Source organism: Artibeus jamaicensis, unplaced genomic scaffold (assembly GCF_021234435.1).
Source record: "Artibeus jamaicensis isolate MK-2021 breed Jamaican fruit bat unplaced genomic scaffold, CSHL_Jam_final scaffold_474, whole genome shotgun sequence".
Taxonomy (NCBI): Eukaryota; Metazoa; Chordata; class Mammalia; order Chiroptera; family Phyllostomidae; genus Artibeus; species Artibeus jamaicensis.
In genome coordinates this window covers 31,045,335-31,068,045 of record NW_026522046.1, presented here as the reverse complement: position 1 = coordinate 31,068,045, position 22,711 = coordinate 31,045,335, and the positions used below count along the sequence as shown (strand labels likewise).

The 22,711-nt window shown below is 36.3% G+C and overlaps 1 protein-coding gene across 4 annotated transcripts in view; it reads right to left on the bottom strand.

Moving 5' to 3' along the window:
* Positions 1-22,711, bottom strand: part of LOC128626239 (uncharacterized) — a 293,562-nt gene that overhangs the window by 206,674 nt on the left and 64,177 nt on the right. The gene's annotated exons all lie outside the window — the stretch shown is intronic.

Below are 22,711 nucleotides of genomic sequence, written 5' to 3'. Positions count from 1 at the left end.
ACTCCACTCCAGGAAGACAAACAACCCAATTAAAAATGAGCAAAGGACCTGAACAGACACTTCTCCAAGGAGGACGTACAGAGGGCCCAGAGACGTAGGGAAGGATGCTCAGCATCACTAGCCATCAGACAGATGCAAATTAAAACCACAGTGAGATACCATTCCATACCAGTTAGAAAAGCCATTATAACCAAACCAACAAACAATAAATGCTGGTGAGGTTGTGGAGAAAAGGGAACCCCAGTGCACTGTTGGGGAGAGGCTGGTGCAGCCACTGTGGAAAGCACTATGGAATTTCTTCAGAAAACTAAAAATTGAACTGCCTCTGACCAGGCAATTCCACTACTGGGATTATACCCAAAGCATCCTGAAACACCGATTCACAGGAACCAATGTTTATAACAGCATTATTTACAATAGCCAAGTGCTAGAAACAGCCTAAGTGCCCATTGGTAAGTGAGAGGATAAAAAAACTGTGGTACATATACACAATAGAATACTATGTAGCAGAAAGGAAAAATGAACTCCTACCATTAGTGACAGCATGGATGGAACTGGAGGGTATTATGGTAAGTGAAATAAGTCAGGTGGTGAAAGACAAATTCCATATGATCTCACCTATAGGTGGAACCTAATCAACAACACAAACAAGCAAGTGAAACAAAACTAGAGGCATGGAATTAAAGAACAAACTGGAAGTGACCAGAGGGGAGCGGGAAGGAGGATAATGTGAAAAAGAAGGGGAAGGGTCAAGTCAAGGAACATGAATAAAAGACCCATGGACAAAGACAAAGGTGGGGGATGGAATGTGGAAGGTGGGGGGTGGGTAGGGCAGGAAAGAGTAATGGGGGGAAAATGAAGAAGACTGTAATTCAACAATAAAAAATAGATAAATATTGAGTTTTTAAGAATTTGTTTGTTAGATAAAATGTGTTTATTGACACCAAAAAAAAAGTCCTAAAGATTGAATAAGCAGTTGGAATCATTATTAACTAGGTGTGGCCCAGAGCACAACTTTGAAATGAATAACATAATTATCAAGCTCAATTACAAGATATTTCTGCTGATTGAGATACTTAATCATAAGTTTCATTGCACTTTTTCAGCCCCTTGAAGACAAATAATATAGCACTGTAAATTCTAGATATTAAAACATAATAGCAATATTTTTCAAACTTATCATGAAAGTACTATATCTGACATTTTTAAATTGGGGCTTCCCTCTAATGGATTTGTCCCCCCAAAAACAACTTGCACCTTTTTAAAGATGAATATACAGAAGGAATCCTTCCTGCAGATTTATGTTTAACCATGTAGAACATGAAAATAAGCCTGCAAGGAATGCTTAATTCACTTCCACATAGAATTTTTCACTAAATGTTGAGAGTGTACTTATATTAATATATTCAATATTTTGTTTTCCATTAAAATTTTTAATATTGGCCATCTATACTAATCTTAATAACTGAAATGCCTTGTAAATGTCCAATCTGATAAATCTAATTTAAAACCAGAGATTACATTGTCACTTTCAGATCTTACTGATTTTACGTATATATCAATGCAACACATTAAAAGTTTTCAATGGGGGGGATGGTATCTAAAAGATATTAGATTGCAAAGAGAGTTTTGAGACATGTATCTTAGAAGCAATTTCAAAATAGGGGACTCTGAACACACAAACTACAAAGACTTGGAATGAGATGCTAGAGGGTTTTCTGAGAATTTCTTTAGGGACCACTGTACCTGGCTCTCCAATCAATTTTAGTGAGGAGGCTTCTGCAGGACCATTTGGAGAGCTGGAATTGGGATACAGAGTGAAATTGTCTTTATTCCTGTCTGGATAATAAATAATACACATGGATGAACCAGCTTCTTTAGTGTCAGATCAAAGGCGTGCTTCCTACGGAGTTTGTTGGGGTAAAAAATGCATGAGTGTGGCTCATGAACCAATGTTACTCCAAGCATGAAGAAAGGCTGTGTAAGAAAGCAGCTGGAAGGATGGTGGGCACCGTGAGAGAGTTTGTGTGGAGTGAATCCCAAACACCACAATCTGAGGATGGCACAGCAAAGAGGAAATCTATTACCTGATGTGCAGGGAGTGTAGTCAAATCCTCCCTGGGGGAGTTCTCTGATGCAGATCTGAAAGCACCCTAAGTGTTTTACAGCTACATGGCCTTCCCAGAGGGAAACTCACTTAAGACATAACACCAATATATCAACTTCTTGCTACTCTTACTTCCCCCTATTGAACAATAGAAACTGCCCTGGGCAGCTGCTGTAGGAGGAATGCAGGACAGGAGTAGAGAAGGAGAAAAGGTTCTCCCTCTTGATTCCTGGACCATGAACATCAAACATGAGCATATCCCATTTGGTCAAAAAGAGGTGAGTTTAGAGGGTTAGGCAGCAGCCAATTAATGTAAGGTCTTTAGATTATTTTTTGAAAAAATGAAATTGAAAATACAGAGATTTCCCACATATCTCCTCCCCCATTACCAATGTAATTTGAAAGAGTGTACTTTTATTACAATTGATGGACCTAAATTGACATATCATTATAAGCCAAAGTCCACCAGTCTTGATATTGTGCATTCTAAAGCTTTGGAGAAATGTATAATGACATGTATCTGCCATTATATGATCATGCAGCATAGTTTCACTGACTAAAAGTCACTGTCTTCTATATATTCATTCCTTCCTCCTCCCTAACCCCTGGCAACATCTAATTGTGTTATTATCTCCATAGTTTTAGCTTCTTTAGAATGTCATATAGTTGGTCATATAGTATGTAGCTTTTTCAGATTGGCTTCTTTCACCTAGTAATATGCATTTATGATTTCTTCATGTCTTTTCATGGCTTGACAACTTGCTCTTTCTCTCTCTCTAATTTTTTAGCATTGAATCACATTCCATTATGTAGATATAATGTTGGCCTTTTTTAAAAGAAAATCTTCAATCTAGGGGCAATGGAAAGACTTCAGAAATGCTTTAAAACAGAAGTGACATGATGAGATTTATAATTAAAAAAACATAAACCAGGTCCTTTATAGGGAACAAGTAGAGAAGGATAAGGATAAAGTACAAGAAAGAGTTGGGGTGTTATAACAATAGCTCTTGTGTGAGAGGAGAAAGCCATATTCTGGGGTGGTAGCAGCAGTTGAGATGAACAGAATAAAAATGTTTAAATACTATTTAGGAAATAAAAGTAATAGCACTTGTTAATGAGTCAGATTTGGGGAATAATAGAAAGAGAGGTGAAGGCTGCCCTCTAGGTTTGGGGCCTGAGTAACTGGACAAATGAGGGTATTCAACAAGGGTGGGTGGTGAAATAAGGCTAGACACCCAACGGAAGTGGGTTGATGCCATGCCAAAACTCAGTACCATAGGCATTTTCCATTAGAGAGGTATAAAGTCTTCACCAAACATAGATCTTATTTTTTTTCTTTTTACATTTTGTTGACTTCTTTTAGGCTCCAGGGATATGAAGAATGCCCTTACTAATGTCAAATCCTTAATTTTCATCAGTCACCAGTTGCCTATAGTTCTGTTTCCATCATCTTTAACCATCTCCTGGATGGTATTACCAGCCACAGCTAAACTTGACATCTTACATCTGACATTACTCTTAAGTTTTTGTTGTTTGCATTTTGCAAACTTCTATTATTAGCAAACATTTATATCAGCTAAAAAGGCTCAAACTTCTTTGATGGAGCCCTAAAGAGCATACAGGACATTCATGATGAAGTGCTAAGACCATTTTCCATAGGTTGTGTTCGTATCACTGTCTATCACGTTAGCTCTCATTAACTAAAAGCTTAATTAAAATAGCATTCAGAGCATATAAGTAATAGGCTATTATATTTTTGTATAGGCATTTCTTTTTATAGAAATGATTGACAGACTAATAGTATTAAATCAGCAGACCCAATGTTAATTTTTTGGTTTTTATAATTGGACTATGGTTGTATATGATATTTATAGTAGGGGAAGCAGGTTGGGATACATGGAAACAGTATGTACTAATTTGTAAGATTTTGTCTCAAAATAAAAAAGGTAAAAAGTAAATTATCACCGCCAGGGCAGAGTTAAAGGGGAATATGTGTACCAAATGCCCGATAAAGACACATATTCAAATATCAGCATTAAAGAGATTTAATTTAGTGTCTTGACTTTTTTTATTCTTGATAAATGCATGAGTTCATTTACATTTGCAAGTAAAATCCAATTTAATTATATGAAATAAGACAAAAGAGGACTATGCAAATAAATATATGACTATATGAAATATCTTGGAGCTTAATGAATAAACGAGAATGAAGATAATCCTAAAGAGTTTGTAAAGGGGTTGAGAATTTATCATAAGTCTGCATGCAAACTGGCTTACATTATAAGCCAGTCTGCCCTTGTTCCTAAGTAAAATATTTCATAGAGTTCTAAATATGCTTTTTAGCTTCACCTAATATGTTTATTGCAATACCATTTTTCTATTAATTAGCATCACCATTAACTTTTTCTTCTCCATTTTTTTCTTTCATCCAGATACTTTCCAAGTCATGCAGAGTCTTCAAATTTATTATCTTTATTTCCATTTTATGCTAAAATATCTTATTACATCTTATTGCTTCTGTAATATACCCCCAAAAGAATATTCTACATACCTTTACTTTCCTTAACTTAAATGATTCATTCCATATACATGAACAAATAATTTAGTATAAATTGCATAACAGGTTATGTTCAAAACTTTCAAAGAAATATATGATCTTAAAAAAGAAAGAAAACCAATAAAAAAATAAACTCTTCTAAAATCTAGTCTATGTCAAGGCTTCTTGTCTCGTGCCAACCTCAACTTGTACTGTTTCTTTCCACAAAATTTCCCTGCCCTTCTGCCTAAAGGGATTGGCTGCTGTTCTCTGAATGAACCCGTGCTTTTCCTTACCTGCCATTATTGTTCATGTAATTTCTCCCCAGTTGAAAATTTTTCTTTTCTCCCTCCCCAAGGGCCAGCTTTAATGCAGAAAGCCAAGATAGAACTTTAAGATAATAGAGTGGTCTTGCCCTTGAGAGACTTCCAGTGAAACTCTGCTTCTTAACCCAGGCAACCCTTCTGATCCACCTGTTAGCATGTAGACTTCATTTCCTTTGACCTGCCTTCTTTTCTATTAAGGCATTGATATAACTGTACCCTGGTACATACACTGGTATTGTCCTCCTGGGTGTTGCTTTCATAAGGCCCAAAATGATTTACACATATTTTTTGCATCTGAAAATGTCCACTAGAGAACTGAGTGCTCAGTCAAGATCACAAGAATTAAGCTGAACATTGAAGGCATTCTCAAGAAGCAAAACTTACTCAAACTCAGTTCCTCATCAGCTCCTCCTTTCCCTACCCCGACCTCCTAACAACAACACATTTATCTAAATTATTTTGTGCCTTAAAATATTGGCAAGCATGCTACCTAAGTAATAGTATTTTTTCAGATTAATAATATTCAGTGATCCATAATTAAATATTACATGATTATAATTGTTTTATCTTTTGTAGAAAGCATAAATAATTATTCTGTGCACTGTTCAAATTTCTAATTGAATGAAAGCATAACGAAGCTGGAACAGGGAACCATCTTCCGTTTGCCCTATTCCAAATTCTACTCTGCCATTGTGTTCATTATCTGATATTTACAGGGCTCTTGTACATTTAATAATATTTACAAGGGCCCCTGTTGTTTTCACTGTGCCCTATAAAAAGGACAGTGGTCAGGTAGGTGAGTAAGACTGAAATCCATACCCTGTTTATCAAACCATAAGCACGTGTCTTACACCTCTAAGTGTGTGCATGTCAGAGGAAGAGATACTGTTTTTTATAATTCACATAAAGTGCAAGTGGAGATTAGTCTAGTCAATAAACTTTGATATATTGTACAGAAAACTTTTCAATACTGAACTTATTTTTAATCCTGTTTTGTTGCTAGAAGTGCAATTTTCATCCAAGTGTATTCCAGCACAGAAGCAACGAAGAATTCTATGAATTAAGCATGCATACTCCCTAGAAATAATAAACCAATACATTAGGCCATTGCATTGATTTTTCCCAATATAAGATTGTTCTTTCTTGTATATTTTTCATTGTTTTGTCCCACATGAGTTTAAACTATTTAGGCTACGGCTCTGATTCTATTTCCCAAAGGCACATATTCGACAGTCTCATGGGAGTCCCTGGTAATGAACTGAGGGGGTGGGTATTTTCACTACTCTTCTTTTGTGAGGTAGACTGGCCTAAAATTCACGGCACTTTCTGAATACTGTCATGCATATTATTATTGTTATTATCAGTGAACATCTATTAAAAAAAACTATTGTGCTCAAAATGCTCATTATTGCGAATCTTCTCTATAAAGTAGCCTGATGGGTAGTGTCATTCTCACCTTTTTACAAAAGAAAATCCAGGTGTTTAGTGATTTTCCCAAGTCTGGAAGTTCATTCTGAGTCCAAACTGAGATTTAAATCCAGGTCCTCTGGGCTATAGAAAATGTTCTCACTCCCTCAGATGAAGTCTTGTAAACTATGTGACCCTTTTTCAAATGAATTTATTTAACCAATAGTTATAGAATATATATTATGTGCTCTACATTCTCCTAGATCCTAGAGATGAGTAAGAGAGAAAATATTTGCTTCATGGGGCCACAATAGGGAAACCTATAAGAAACAAATAGATGGATATATAACATTAGTCTAGGTATTGAAATGTACTCTGACACATACAAAAAAAATCAGGGTAAGGAAAGACAGTGTAATAATTTGGAAGCAGTGATTGTGAGGTCAGAAAAGGTCTTTCTGAGGAAGTGGTATTTTAGTAGTGGCCTCAATGTCGAAAAGAGAAGGTCATGTGAAGGTTGAGTGGGAAAGTGTCCCAGGCGGGAGGCATCATGGCATGCAAGAGGAACATCATGAAAGCCAGCACCACTAGGACAATATGCACACGTGCGAGAAAGGTAGGAGATGAGATGAGAATATCGGTAGAGATTTCTCGTAGTGCAGGCTCAAGTAGGCAAAGAGAAGAAATAGGACTTTGTTTCTAGTGAGACTTCATTGCAGGGCTTTATATAGCTTGCATTTTTGAAAAGTCACCTTGCTGCTGTGGGAAAAAACTAACTCTAAGGGGAGAAGAATGGACACAAAAATATCAGTTAGAAGACTATTGCAACGGCCTCTATAGGAGATAATAGGGGCTCAAGGAAGAGGAACAGTCCTAGAGGTAGAGAGAACTGCTTATATTAGAACAGAGTTGAAAGTTGAGCTGGCAGGACTCCCCGGAGGAAAAAGAATGTGGGTGACAAAAAAAGAGAGAAATCCAAGATAACACAAAGATAGCACTTCAGATACTGGTGGTTATGGTTGCAATTTACCTGGACAAAGAAAATGAGGAAAGGTGAATGAGAAACTAAGAAATTGGTTTTATACGTGTTATTACTTCTTATAGCATTTTATATGTTAATCACGCATTTGAGTCTATAACATATGGACTACATCAGAAAAGATCTAAGAAGAGTTGACAGATTCCCCCCGTGGATCTGCACAAGTTGTGAAAAAAATGACTCCCTATGTTTATCCACTCACTCACCTGCCCAACATACAAATACAAAAGTGCCTCTACCGTTATATATTACACCTGTATACTTATTCTTTGAGACACAGGATTTAATTTGGATCACCAAACCAGCGATTAAGCGCAACCATGGAAGAAATGTGCAGTGGATGCAGTCTTTTCACAGATCAGCTCTACGATGTGTGGGATGACCTGCTGCCTGCCGATGGGTCCACTGCCCCCATCCATAAGGTGGGTTGAGTCAATCAGCGAGAGGTGTTATTTGGAACTGTGTTGTAGACAGGTTACCAGTTACTTCTTTAAAAAATTATTGTTGATCAATTACATTTGTCCCCATTTTTATCATTGCTCTCCCCTGCTCTGCCCAACCCCCTCTCCCACATTCAATCCACCCCCCGCTGTCATTGTCATGGGTCTTTACATATAAGTTCCTCGGCTTGGCCCTTCCAGTTACTTTTTATCTCAGAGTTGTTAGAACCTATCAGAGCCTGATGCTCCCAGAGAAAATATGGTTTTAAAATTGGTTTAAATATCAAAGTTTTAATTTACTTTAAAGGATCATTTATAATGTGTGCTTTCCCAAGGTCCTGAGTTTGGGAGTACAGATGAGGTTCACTGGGATTTTTTTGTTTGTCTGACTCCTTCCTTCAGGACCATTCTCAAAACACAGTTCTTCCAAAAGCCTCCTTTGATTGCCATGGGCTGCACAGAAAAAAGCCCGAAACTTTTCTCTGAAGAGAGTATCATTTGTATCACGTCTTTAGTACTAAGAACTGGTTTACAAATCTTTGCTATCCTTTTATTTCCTGGTGCTTTCTACCTTGTAGGATTGCAAGCTGCTTAAGGTAAGGAATGATGTCTTTTATACACTCAGATCACTCTACACTGAGCATAGTGCCTACTTTAGAGGTCTTTGATAAGTTTTTCCTAATTTAAAAACAATTGGAAAAATGATAAAAAACAATCAGAATGTCTACTTTCAAAATTCAGAAAGGACTCAAAATAGTGTATAGTCGTTTGGGAAATTTTGTCATATATTTTTGAAATCATGAATGGCTAAGTCTAGAAACAATGTTATAGAATAATATAATCTATATTTATTTTGTATTTAAAACTTTACTAGGTAAATTTATGCTTGCTAATATCAAAACACACAGACAGACTGACAAAAAAGAGCACCTCATGCATCTTTGCCTGCCTGTGAAATGCTTTGGTCTGTTGGAGATTGGTTTGTCCTATGGAGTATTACTTTTTTTGGTTATTTTTGTCTATCTCGAACTATATCAACATTTCTATGGTTTAATTTACCTATAAGCAGTGATGATTTGCAAAAATAGTAAAAAGAGAGGAAATGACACAGAGCTGATGTGAAGGAAGCGTTTCACTAGCCAAGATGAGGACTTTTTTCCACTTGATGGAAACAGAACTTCAGGTGCAACAGTTGATAGTCATTAGAGTTAATGTACACTATTTAATTTGATTTTATAACCTGTATGGGTAATTCAAACACTACTATGATTTCCTAAATTATCTATTATACCTGAGAAGAACATCTTTTGACCAGCAAAACAGTGTATGTGTTTCCTTATCTATGACAGTTTACTTTTGTTCTATTGGTGCATCATTTATAAACTTGAATTTGTGAGAGTTAAGCTTCACGAACTTTATCATGCTGGGGTAAAACGTTCAAATACATCTACTGACCAAACACAAGAGAGCGCCGAAACACTCATACCCAAATGAGGTGTCAATTCTATTTGAAGCTCAGGCTAAGATAGTGAGTGTTGTCTTTCTAAACCTATTTTACTGAGAAAAGCATGAAAGATCTAACATGACAGGGAATGAGAGGAGATGTGAATGCATATTTTAGGACCTGTCCAATTATGTATAGAAACACCAAAATTATCTTTCTCAAGTCACAGGTTGAGAGTGGAGTGGCCTCAGTTCTGTTTTGCATGTATTCTCATTGATTGACTTGTCCAGATCATTCTACCCCCATTTCCCACACTCTTGATTCAATCTGTTTTTAAGTCCATCTTTTAGAATGCTTCTGTGCCCACTGGTCAGAGGCAAATTTGGTTCAATACTAGACTAATTCAAATGGACTGCCAAATACCGAGTATTATACTCATTAGTAACTAAAACCAAAACAAAAACCCAGAGGGATTAATTGGACTTGGTGAGAGAGATGGCAAAAGACCTGAGGGAAAGTATAGCAAGAAGGTTTGACAACACAGAGAATTTCTGTTTTTTATTCTGAGTGTTGTTTTTTTAATGTGTGTGATTCTGGAGACTGTTTTATATTCTTAGCCTAATTTTTCTTGAATTTCACTATGAAATGGCTTGGTAAATTCCCATGTGTAGCAGATCCCCGGGAATTCTCAAAAATAATCTTAGTAACTGAGCTTGACTGTATTCTCTTTTGATATAAAAATCATACAAATATTAAAGATTTAATATTTGCCAAAAATGGTCTGAGGAGAAACAGAAATTAGGGCCCTGATTTTTTTTCCTCTGGAACAACAGAATCTCAGTGGACAGAAAATTATCAAGAAGAAGTTACAAAACATTCAAACTCCTGTTAATCAGAGGAAGGCATAATTAGCACATCTGTGTTTGGGAAGATAGAATTTAATTCGTCTTGTGCTTAAAATGTCTTCGAATATGACCAAAGTTCATGGCCACTCAATAAGCATTCATTGACCTGGCCTATGTGCCAGGCACCGTGAACAGGAAAATGAATGAGACAAGGAACTGTGCCCTGCAAACTCCAAGATGACAGGGTTGATCCTTTAGGAAGGTATGTAGACTTTTCCATAAGGCAAAGACACTCTAAACTTTCATTTTTGATTTGAGCAGTTATAACATTTGTGGAACCTCAGGTTTATGCAAAGTTAGTAACTCTAATTTTAGGATTCCAAAGTGTTGCCAACATATTAAAGAAAAGGAGAGGAGTAAAGTGTAAAAAATGAAAGAGTGGGGGAGAGAGAGAATGAGCCGAGAGAGAAAACTGACTTAATTGAAACAATTTCAGTTGGAGAATATCAGTTTGAAGTTATTTTAGGATGCAACCTTGAAAATATTAAGTAAGATATTTAAGTTGGAAAAAAAGAACAATTGCTTTGAAATACGTGATGATGGATTGCAGAAAAAGCATTCTAAACCATGCTCTTATGGCTAGAAATTTATGCAGAAAGGATCATGTTTCTTTAAGAACCAGTAAAAAGACAGAAGCAAAGAGACCAACAGAGACAGACATTGAGGAGATCTTCCAAACTTAGAGACAAAGTGATTATAAAAATTAATATGAATTTAAGCAAATTTTACTAATTTGCAAATGGTTATATCCCACACTGAACACAATGCCCGTAACATCACATGAGCTCCATAATAAACATAGAGCAGATGTTTATACTGTCCTTGTAAAGGACAGTCCTATTCTGTGATGTATGTGTGAAGTGTGACTATTGAAAAGAAGGAGCTGCCAGGGTCTAAGGACGTCATCATTCTCTGAATCCCTCTGATGAATAGGAAATGGGAACAGGGACAATGAAGCCACATTCTGTTTCCTGAGGACACACTAAGTATTGAGTCAGCATGATCACTTCAACAAACATTCTTTGATCATCTGCACTTGTTTTTCACTCCATAGTGCTTATAGTCTAACTCAAAAGAGAGCCTATGAACAGATAAAAATAAATAACAACCAGGACTTCCATATTAGTGGAAGGCAACAAAAGAAATTTAAAGGGAAAATATCATTGGCAACTGGTGCTTAACTATCTTGTAAATTACTATAAACAGGTTTTTTTTTTATAAATGTAAGTGGAGGCAATATTGCCATAAATATTAGATTATCTGTTCTTCTGGAATTAAAAATGCAAAGTTATAAGGTACAATCCCAGTCTAGGTTCTGTTTCTGTAAATAATACTCATAATCTTTTTAAAAAGTCTACCTTCTGAATTATTTCAAATTATGCCAATCAGCCAAGGAATGTGGTGCATCTTAGAAAGTTGTTTTTCAGTAGCACCTCCTTAGACCCAAAAGAGGGGACATATACTCCACCCACATTGGACCTGAGTCTCTTTAAAAGGTGACAGAGAATGACCAAACTTATCACGGCGATTCTCATTTTCATGGGAGAAAGAACGAACATTGCCCAGGACATCAAGGACTGCCCATCATTTCTATGAAATGGGCTGAATGACTGCACTAATCCCCCTATAAATACACAAATACACATATTCTGCTGTAATGTTGGCTGAGTGCAGGATGATTGTGTGAGAAGGCAGGAATCTGTTAACTTGTATCATCACCCAAAATGTCGGTCATTTTCAGAAATGATGTGTTAAGCAGCCTGAGCACATACAAAGTAGATAATTGAAAAAATAATCGTGCAAAATTTAATATAAAAACTCAACATAAAGACTCTATTATGTTTTGATCATGGAGAAAATATTTTACTTATTACCTACCCTTTATAGATGTACTTTCTTTAAATAGATGCTAATTATACTTTCATGTATATTTGAGGTAAGCTTTGATTCATCAAGATGATTTTCTTTAAGCACTCATTTAAAAATGCATGACGTCAGAAGGGAAGAAAAGAAAACGATGAACAGAACCAAATTCTATCCCACATACATGCATCTAACTTTCAACAATGCCAAAAGTCTATTCATGTACCAGCAATACAATATTCTGTGGGTTTTTTTAGCTTAGTGAGTTACAATGTGAGCTATCAGTTAAATTTCCAAATAAGTCATTTTCTGGTGTCCATAACCTTTGTAAAGTCAGTGTATAACTGCCTTAGCTTCCTGCTGCTCTTTAACTTCAGGGTTAGAGCATGACAGTAAACCATCTTTGACAAACAAAACTTGGATTGAGTTCCTCCCACACAGACCCTTCCACAAATGAAGTTTAAGGGCAAACTTCTTGTGAATGGTTGGAAATTTCTTTTAATAAAATATCACACAGATTGGTAAATTTGCTTCCATGAATAAGGATCTGGAAAATTTTTGACTCACAGTGGCAAGGCCCACCTGTATTTTTTTTTCTTGCTTACATTCCTTTCCCAAAGGACCAAGCAAGCGTGTTAGAGGTTCACATTTCTCAGTATCAAAACCATAGAGGGGAGTTTGTGATAAAACTAAACGTGATTGATACCTGCCATGTAGCAATACACGGGACAAGCATGGAGTGTGGGCATTTCCATAAACTTAACCTTATAATTCTGCTTTGTTATTTTCCAGCTAAAGAAATGGAGGTTTAAACTACAAGATGAATGTATCTTGCTCAAGGTCACACACCAAGTGCATAGGGAAGCCTGGGCATTAACATGCTGCTCTGATATTAAATCTCCTGCTTATATTTTGATTCCTCACCACCTTTCAGTTTACATTAATTATCATAAAACCCTGAATATTTATTTTGAATCTGGTATTGCTTTGAGAGGTACCAAGGGAGGTTTATTAGCATAACCTGCTTTAGGGTCTGCTTATACTTATTTTTTCAATTTCTATAAAACAATAACATACTTAGCTCATATGAGTTGTCATCTTACAGCTTTTCATCCATGAACTACTATCTGCACCATTAAAACACTGTTAGCCAATACAGAGGCTGTGGCACAGGCAAAGAAAAGGCACGCCATCAAGAGGAAGGATCAAAATTTGCACATTCCTAAATTCTGATATTTTACTCATGAAAGCATACTTCTCTGCAGCATAATCAATAATAAGAAAATTTTATTTATAAACTAAAAAAGAAAACTCTTCATTTGCTATTTTCATTTTACCAGCTTTCAAATCTATTTGCAAAAACAAGTTAACCTAGAATCACAGGCCCATAAAAACATGAGACGTTTTTGTTTTCGCAAATTTCAAAATTGGCGTGAGTTTGACTCTAGTCATTTTCCATGTGGCTCATTTGTAATGATCCAGTGCTGGTAGGAGGATGGTAACAGTGCCTAAGTATCTGAAAATAATAAACAAGAATTAGCCCTATTTTTAATTTCAGTAACTCATCCCGTGCATCAACAGAAGTACACTGTGCGTGAGAAAATAAGTGAAGAAATAAGCATGGCATGTTTGACATTTTGGAGCATCCTTGGAGGGACATTGATTTGTAATTCAGATCACACGGTATCTTTGATTTCTCCCACTTGCCATGCCCTTTCCCCACCCTCACCCCTGAAAATAAAGCACAAAAGCTTTATCTGCAATGGCTGGAGAGCAACCCAGGAATCAGTGCAGAGACTATCCATCACATTTCTGTCTTAATTGAATGACACCAGAATGAGATCGATAAAATGTAACAAGAGACAGCTTTGCATTTCCACACTCACTTATTCCCCTTCTCTGTTTCTCTCAGCTACCACCCGTGACCAGAAAGCCCAAGTACAGAATGTGAATGCTGCTGCCAGGCAAGCTGGTAGGGTATGAATAAACTTGTCAGAGAAACAACACCACTTAGGGACATCAGAAGAGAGCCGGGGAGATGAAAGGTTATGAGAATAGTATTGAATAAGTAGGCTTCTTGAAAAAAGCAATTCCGTAGATGCATTCTCACTCCTAGATAACCTCCTCGAATGCAGGGTTTCAGTGAGATAATCTCAACAGCCCTCCCTGTGTCCCCAGGATTTGTTGAGAATGCATCAGTGCCTGGCTCAAAAGCAGATGTGTGGTGACATCTCAGCTCAAGTCTCCAAGTCCTACCCCAATGCCGGGCAGCTGTGATGTCCATATGTACAAGGTTCCTGGGATCTCCAATGCATTATTGATAACCTCATCACTCGGCTAAAAGCTAAGGCTGACATTGCTATAATCTCAACCTTCTCCTGAATAGCTCTGGCTTTGCCTGGGAATCGATCACAGGAAGAGAGCAAAACTGCACATGTGAAAACCACGCAGGTGAAGAATTGCCCACGTTCGCGTAACTCTGAAGGTGTAAACTACAGTCACATGGCCAGCTCCGGTGTTTTTACATCTTTGACAGTTTACCATGTGGCCATATGCTAAGCTCTGTGTTGTAATAATTCATTTAATATTCTACATCTTGAGCTTGTTAAAAGGGATCTCTGGAACAGAAACCTGTATGATAAAATATAAATAAGCCTTCAGTGCAGTATCAAAAAGTGCAGGTTTTTGTTCTTCATTCCAGTAGATTTTTTTCTATATTATTTTGCAACTTAATTAGATATAGGCAACTGCACTAGAAATTAGTGCCTTCTTTCCATTGCTATGTGACACTTTATGAAAGCTATGTGCCTCCAGAGATATAGAGTTACTCTGTATAATTCTACTATGTTATTACATTAAATAATAATGCAATATAACAAAAGAAATTAGTGGCAAATTTCTTTATCAGTTTTTATTTTTAAAAATTATTTTTAAAATGATACATTGAACACTATGATAAAATATGGCTCATCTCATCCCAAGTAGATGGAGGAGAGAATGTGAAGATAGCCAAAGCATGATTTAAGGCTTGAATATTTTCTCTGTTCATACCCAGGCATAAAATCTTCAGTAGCCTATGTTTGCTGTTAAAAAGGAGAGAATACCATTTTCTCAGCTGGTGTATATCTGGGCAATTTGTAAAATCATCAGTTGTCTCAGATTACCACTGGATTCTAGAGCAAAGGAGCTTGTAACAAAATCATTATTTACAAATGAAACAATGGATCACATGGAACAAAAGGCCAAACATGCACAGTTTGGTTTCACCTGCAGAAGGTGGTCACCTGAAGCAGGAGCTGATGGCTGCCCTGCCTGGTAAAACACATGCTGTGCATTGGTGAACCTGCTCCATCTTCCTGTTACTTGTTGAGGCCTGTGTTTGATGTCACACATTTTCCCCCAAGTCACAGATTTCGATATTGCCCAACAAAGAGTAAGACCCTAGAAAATGTGGCTGTAATAGGAAAAGTAATGTGTGACTTTATACATGTATGACTATATTGTGAGGCAGAAAATTGTTACTTGGGATAAATTAAGTAAAACTTAAAACACCTCCAGGCTTGCTGTGTTGTTTTATCATGGCTTATGCTATTTAATGTAGTCCTTGTCCACTTTCCTCAGTACTGTGGGAGCTTAGCAGCTGGGATAAAACAAGTTTCATGGAATGGGGAGCTTATTTGAGCAATGTAAACTAAAACTAGCTGTGAATAAATATATTTCACCTCTGATCGTTTCTTTTCATTCATTGCATTTCCTTCGTTGGTGGGCTGTACATTGAGCGGTAAGAGAGTAAGGCTATTTCTGGTATGAAAAAAAACCATCACTAAAAAAATAATTAAAATACAACGAACCCCACCAAGTTTAGGGTCACCAGAATGGGATCTGGTCACCCTGGTGTATGTGCACCTCTGGTTAGGGAAGTGCACTAACCACACACAGTCCTGACAGGTCAGATAGCCCACAAGGAACATAGTGCTGTGGGATGCTTCTTGTTGTCGATGTTATTGCAGGGGTGTTGTTTTTTCACTTTTAAAATGAGGCTATGGCTAATTAGGGGTGTTGGCACAGCTTGGACTGATGAGACTGATTACAATTATAAAGGATTCTGGGGCTGGAGTAGTCTGTGAGGCTGGCTGCTACCGGTGGAGCCCCAGCAGTGCCCGTATGGTTCTCAAATACGATGATGCCAGAGGCACGCTGGACGTATTAGTCTGTTTCTTACAGGATTCAAATGCCCATGCATGGAGCTCATAGGACCACCAGAGGCCTAGTTTCTCTGTTGTATTTCTCCCGAACAGTTAAAAGACCCAAGAAAGGAAAGCCCTATTCTCTACTCTCTAAAGTATATGATGATGCAGGATGAATAACAGAGAACAATGATCTCCCCCAAGTAATTTTTATAATAGTTTATCATTCTTAAAACTGAAATTCAGTCTCAACTCTGTTCATTTTTCACATGCATCTATTTGAAACTAATAAGAAGTAAGAATATATTGAATATATACCATTAAGATGAAAAGAAAAAAGACTGAATTTAGTTTTAGGAAAATTATTTTCTACAGAATGAGGAAAGAAAAGGAAAGAAGAAAGAAAGAGAGAGAGAGAGAGAGAAAGAGAAAACCTTTATTTAATCCTCTAATCCTGTGGGGTAACCAATTGAAATGCAGCATCTAAACATAGTTTATGTTAGAGTTCTGTCCTCTCATGAGCATTTTTCACTTAGGAGATGTGCATTTATTACAACACGTTACAAAGGAACCTGAATGGGTATTCAAATAACTGCTGTAATCAAAAGATTCTTTTTTTTCAAAGAAACAGCCATAGGTTTTTATAGTTTTCATGCTTTGCTATGGACATTCTAAAATGAACGAAAGATTCTCATTTGTGCCCTCCCTCCTCCCCTGGAAGCTATTGAATTGTTCTGTATCTGTACGGTGTAGACCACTCCTGCAAAAATAAAACACTTCAACTCCGTACAAAAGGTGAGGCTTTCCATTGGAAGTTTTTCTTTAGCAGGAAAAAAAAACAGAGAAACTGGACTGACAGCTTTAGACAATTTAAACAATTCCCCTTGCCAAAATACGTATTTTGTGAGTTTTCTCTAATTTCAGATTTGGTGCATATGTGTCGTGCTGACAATGAATGCTTTCAATTTCAATATTCAGTTTCTTCTCTCCCAGCTCAAACCAATCTTCACCTTTTAATGGGCAATTATTTTTCTAGTTCTTCTTAAAAACTTTTTTTTGGGGATGACTGTGACACACTCAGCTCTAAGTTATACAATATGGATGCATTTAAAACAAATTCAGTGCTCTGTAAACTGTAAAATGCACTTGATTGCTAGGAGTATCTTAAAATAAGAAAATAAGGCAAGGAGGCTATATATTGAAGTATTAGAAAACTTTTGTTACTTACAAATTTATAAAAATCACAGGGGAAATCAATTGAGAAGAATTAAAGAAAATAAAAGGCAAAGTTGCATTGACTGTGATTGTTTTAAAAGGCTGGTAGTGCAGTACTATTTTCTCCCATTGGTATAAAACCTCACTTCAAAAAATATATAATATTCTTCCATTTTTCTCTGTTTATAATTCATTACCTTCATTGAGCATACTTTTCTATGATGGAAAAAGTAAAATCAAGGTTTTCTAATCTCAACTGTCCATATATATATATTCATTTGAAATAGAATGCTTCAACAAGCACTGTCATGTGGAAAAACAAAAGGTAATAAAGTAGTTAGAAACCAAGATTAAGTAATATGCAATATTTTACTAAGTCTGGTTTAACTATTAGGCAAGAAAAGAAAGACAATGCCATCCAACTCTGTGATACCTTAGAGGGCTTGTAGCAATGATAATTTCAACGTTGCAGACACAAATAGAATAATAAAGGTGCATGTGATTAAACAATTGAAATTTGTAATTGTTTTACTTTATAGATGATTCCAATAGGATTCACTTCAAATCAGAAAAATCAGGTGATGTTTCGCGAAACCAGCTAAACCTATAACGAAAGCTTCTTTCAATGTCAATGTTTTAAAATTAATTTATGACAGGCTGTTTAAAAGATGCTTAATTATTAATAGAAACATTTTACCTTATAGATTTTTTTTAAAGTTGCCCTCAATATTATCTGCCACTGGTTGCACATAGAAGGTAAAATACAGCAATGGCTGTGCCAATATTACAAAGTCCTAATTAGTATCATGCTATAGAAAAACAATGAAGTGATTCTGTCACTAATTACTGACAATTAGCCTAAGCACAACAGTTCATTTCATGGAAATAAAACCACTATAAATGAATGCAACAAAACCTATAATAATTAATGGCATTTGCCTACATTCCTCTACTGGTATTTTTAATTCATAAACCATAAAAGTTTAGAAACAACTTGAACATCTACACATGTACACAAATTCAAGAATTTGTATATCTGGGTTTTCAGATCTTTACGCATCTGTGGAAACATGTAATTAGCAAGGAGATTATGTAGATCTGATTCTTACCCCCTAAACCTAAATTATATCATGCTTCTAGAGTGTGCACTTGTTAAACAATAAAACTAGTATATTAAGTTAAAGACTTTTGATAGCTTGCCATTATCTTGTTGCAATGCATCTACATATAGGAAACTGCCAATAATTGTAGAAATGTTACAATGTTAAAAAGTGCCTTCTTCTCCCTTACACTTTTGTCCCACTCAAACTTTTCTTTCCACTTGCATTTTTTTTTAATTGTCACTCAGCTGTCCTAGTCATGAGCCTGGGAATGTTTGGGCTTGTGCCTCATGTCAGTTTCATCTCATGCATGAACTCTGTCACAAGTTTCAAAAGTTGCAGAGTCGCAAGGCATCCGGAAGTCAGATCAAACTTTCAGATGTTGTTCTGGCTTCTCCTTCAGCTGGAAAGGATTCATTTTACAAGTTACCTACCAATCAAGAAAGTAAAAACAATTCAAGGCTGTGACTTCTTGACGCTAAACTTCAGAAAAGGTACCCTCGCCAAGATTTTTCTAGTTTCTACAAGTTTTGAAAACCAAACTCTAAAACCTAACAAAACATCCCTTCAGACAATTGCTTAATAAACGGCCACATAGTTTTTAAAACTTTACGTACACAAATAAACATTTTAGAGGTTTGTGGCCCCGCGGAGATAAGATCCTCTCTGGGGAGACGACCAGAAACTGCTCTGTCTTTGTGCAGACTCCTGGAATGTGCTTGCTTTTCATTTCTTTCTTTGTGTCTGGCACACTGGCCTCACAGGCAGTGTCTTAAGCCATGCAGGGTCAGGGCAAACAGAGAACTGTATTCATGGACAGATCAAGTTTATGTGAGAATCTGCTCCTCCACTGCCCTCAATCTCCATATGAATTGTTAATAAAATCTCAGCCTGAAAGCTCATCACCCCGATAGTGGGGAAGTCATGCAGAGAATCCTCTAGTTCAGAAAAACAAGATTTCTTTATCTTTTTCATCCCTTGCCAACATGCGTGGGAATTCTGCCATGTAACCTCCTCCTGAACCAACCTTCCCCCCTCCAACACCCCACCTCTCTCCACAAGCCTCTTGGTCCCACCTGATTATAGGGAAGGCGGGAGCTAAAAGACAAAAGAAGCATTCTGACACCCACAGCAAATCTACCACATCAACTTTGCCCATGCAGTAATTTGCTGCTATAAAAACCTTCAGGCAAAAGGAAACATCAATGCTTAATTTTTTCCAGTTTGTGTCAAACAGCTGGAAAGACTTTCCCAGAGCTTTATGACACCACATGAACTGGAGAGCCACAGATATAATAAAAGGTCACATATAAAGCGAAGAACAGAGTCATACCCTAATTAACTTGATATCCCCATGCAAATACTGGACAGGAACAAGGCTCGGTGTGTGTTGCAGCCCATCTTGCGTGTCTCTTGCTACAGGCTAGCTGGGCCTCTTGTTTCCTCTGCTTGTGCTCCTTGCAAACTGTTTTAATATCGAACGCTTTTCAGTGGGATGGGCTGATGAACGAAAACATGAATTTCCTGCTTGCCCTTTAAGGTGGGTTAAAGGGAGTGCTAGCAATCAATTACAGAACAAAAGAACAAAAAAAATGACTTAAGAACCTAAGGAGTAAATGTGTTACATTCTTTGCAGTCCATTTTCTTAAAACTAAGTGCTTCATTTTTATTCACTCTTATCATGAATAGTAAACACTATCTATTTTATTAAAAGATAGCTCCTAAAAGAAGTATATTTTGTTTTTTGTTCAAAAGGTCTTTAAATGCCTTTCACTTCCATTTCAACTTGATAATAATTTTACGAGGAATAAAAAAGTTTGAAATTTTATTCAAATTTGTCCCTTGGATTTTCACTTTGCTTTATTATATACTTAGGTACATTTCAGAACAAAAAGTTATATTTTCAGCCCTAACGAACACTTTGTCCCTGCTAAACTTTTGTTTCCTCATTTATTTTGGTTAATAAAACAGCATTAACTTAGAAACTCAGTGCACATAAATTGTTCCAAGATATCTTTAATTGTACTTTTCTGTTCTATATCTGTGTATGTCCAAAAAATTATCTAAAAATTAATATTTCTAAAGTACACATACATTAGCGAGTTGATGAAATATTACACAGATTTCTATCCCCATCTTTCTAGAAATGTTACTAGGTAATATTTGAGAAGATAAATGTATACAAGCACACACATTACCAGTTCCTTAAAACCAACAAAAAGAACACAAAATGTTAGCTTGCCACTCACATAATAAAGGCATATAAATGTACTATATCCCTCAATTTATTTACAACAAAATCACTATTATAAGTAGCACAGTCATTTGCTTTATATTTATATATCACGTTAGAATATAAAACATAGAAATCAATAATTTGAAGAGTTCTCTTACCTCACATTTAAGTCACAGAAGTTGCATAAATTTTTAAAACAAAAATAGGTTTAGTTTTACATTAAATGTCCTAGTGCTTCAGTGAATTCTATTTAGATATTATAACTTTAGAAGTTCATTAAAGACACAATATAATTATGCAAAATAAAGTTTAATATTATCCTTTAGCATTGATGTAAATTATTTTTATAATTAATAAGTATTGTAGTGTTTCTGGAAGTATAGAAATTCCAACTGTTTTTCACAATACAGCTAAACTAAATTAATCTTTAAATATATAAAGTCAGTAATTCAATGAATGTTAGACATAGTTGCAAAGTTATATAAGTATGTGAAAAGAGTTATTTTAGGAAATGGAAAATGATGTAAAATATAAATTTCCCTGTTTTGTAATTACTCAATAAGCTAATTTTATAGTAACGATTTTATTTTTTTAGTAAGGCTATGAGAAACTCAATAATTTTTATTCATAAGACTGTGTGTAACTGAATGGTAACAGCTCAAATATTTAATGTATTGGTTTACTTCATTAATTGCCAAAAGAATATGAATATTTTAATGCAAAATTTGTATTATCAAACCTCAATTTCTATTGTGATAGGTGTTTTTCTGAGAGGGAGGAGTTAATGTTTCCATCCCTTGCCTTTAAGAGTTTGCTTTTCAAAGTCCGTGTAGCCAAATTTTTGTGTAGTTCTCCGGTGGGGCTCCTCATTCTTTTTCTAAGTAAAGTGTATGCCACTGGGAGGGTGGCCAAGGAGAGAGGACCTGTTCTTGAGAATGAGCCTGGGCGTAGCAACCAGGTGAAACAATTAAGAACTCTAGTCTGGACACGTGTATTGCCATTCAGAATATAGACATCAATGGGGTTCCAAATATGAGGTTTAACAAGAATTTCACACACTCTACAGATAAACCCAGAGACAAGTTGAAGCTTCTACATTGCATGGACTGAAGGTTTGTGTCCCTTCAAAATTTATAAAATAAAGTCTTAACCCCCAGTGTGGCTATTTTCAATAATGGGACCTCTAAGGAAGTAATTAATGTTAAGTGAGGTCATACAGAGGGGCCCTGATTTGACAGGATTAGTGTCTTTATAAGAAGAGATACCAGAGGTCTTTGTGTCTGTCTGTCAGTCTCTTTCCCTCTCTGTCTCTCCCCCTGCACAGGTGCATAACCATTGAGGAAGGGCCAAGTGAAGACACAGAAAGTAACTGATGTTTACAGACCGGGAAGACAGCCCTCACCAGACTAAAAGAGAAAATACATATCTTTTGTTCCAGCCACCCGATCTATGGCATTTTGTCATAGCAGCCGAGTAGATTAGTGTACATATGAAAACCAACAATAACACAGCGTGCTGGGATAAATCCAGACTGCATTTTAAAGATAGTTCTGCATACATGTTTTCTCTTCCCTTCTTGTAGAGCTAGGTGAAATGGACAAGAATCTCAATTCATATCCCTGCTTCTGGTGTAAGGTGGTAAGTCTACCAGCCAACATCTGGACAGCTTGTAAATCTGTCTTCAACAAGCATTATTGATTCAACTAGAAAGCATAGTGTTGAATTTCTCATCAAACCATTTCCATTCAAATTACCTATTGAGAAAAAAAAGACTGTGGTATACTGAGGAAGAGCATGGATTTTAAAGTAAAAGCCTAGGTACAGGTGTTTTTTGACCTCATGTATCCCTAGGGCAGTCCAAACCTCAGTCCTGAGCTGAAAAATGGGAGCAACCTCACTGATACCA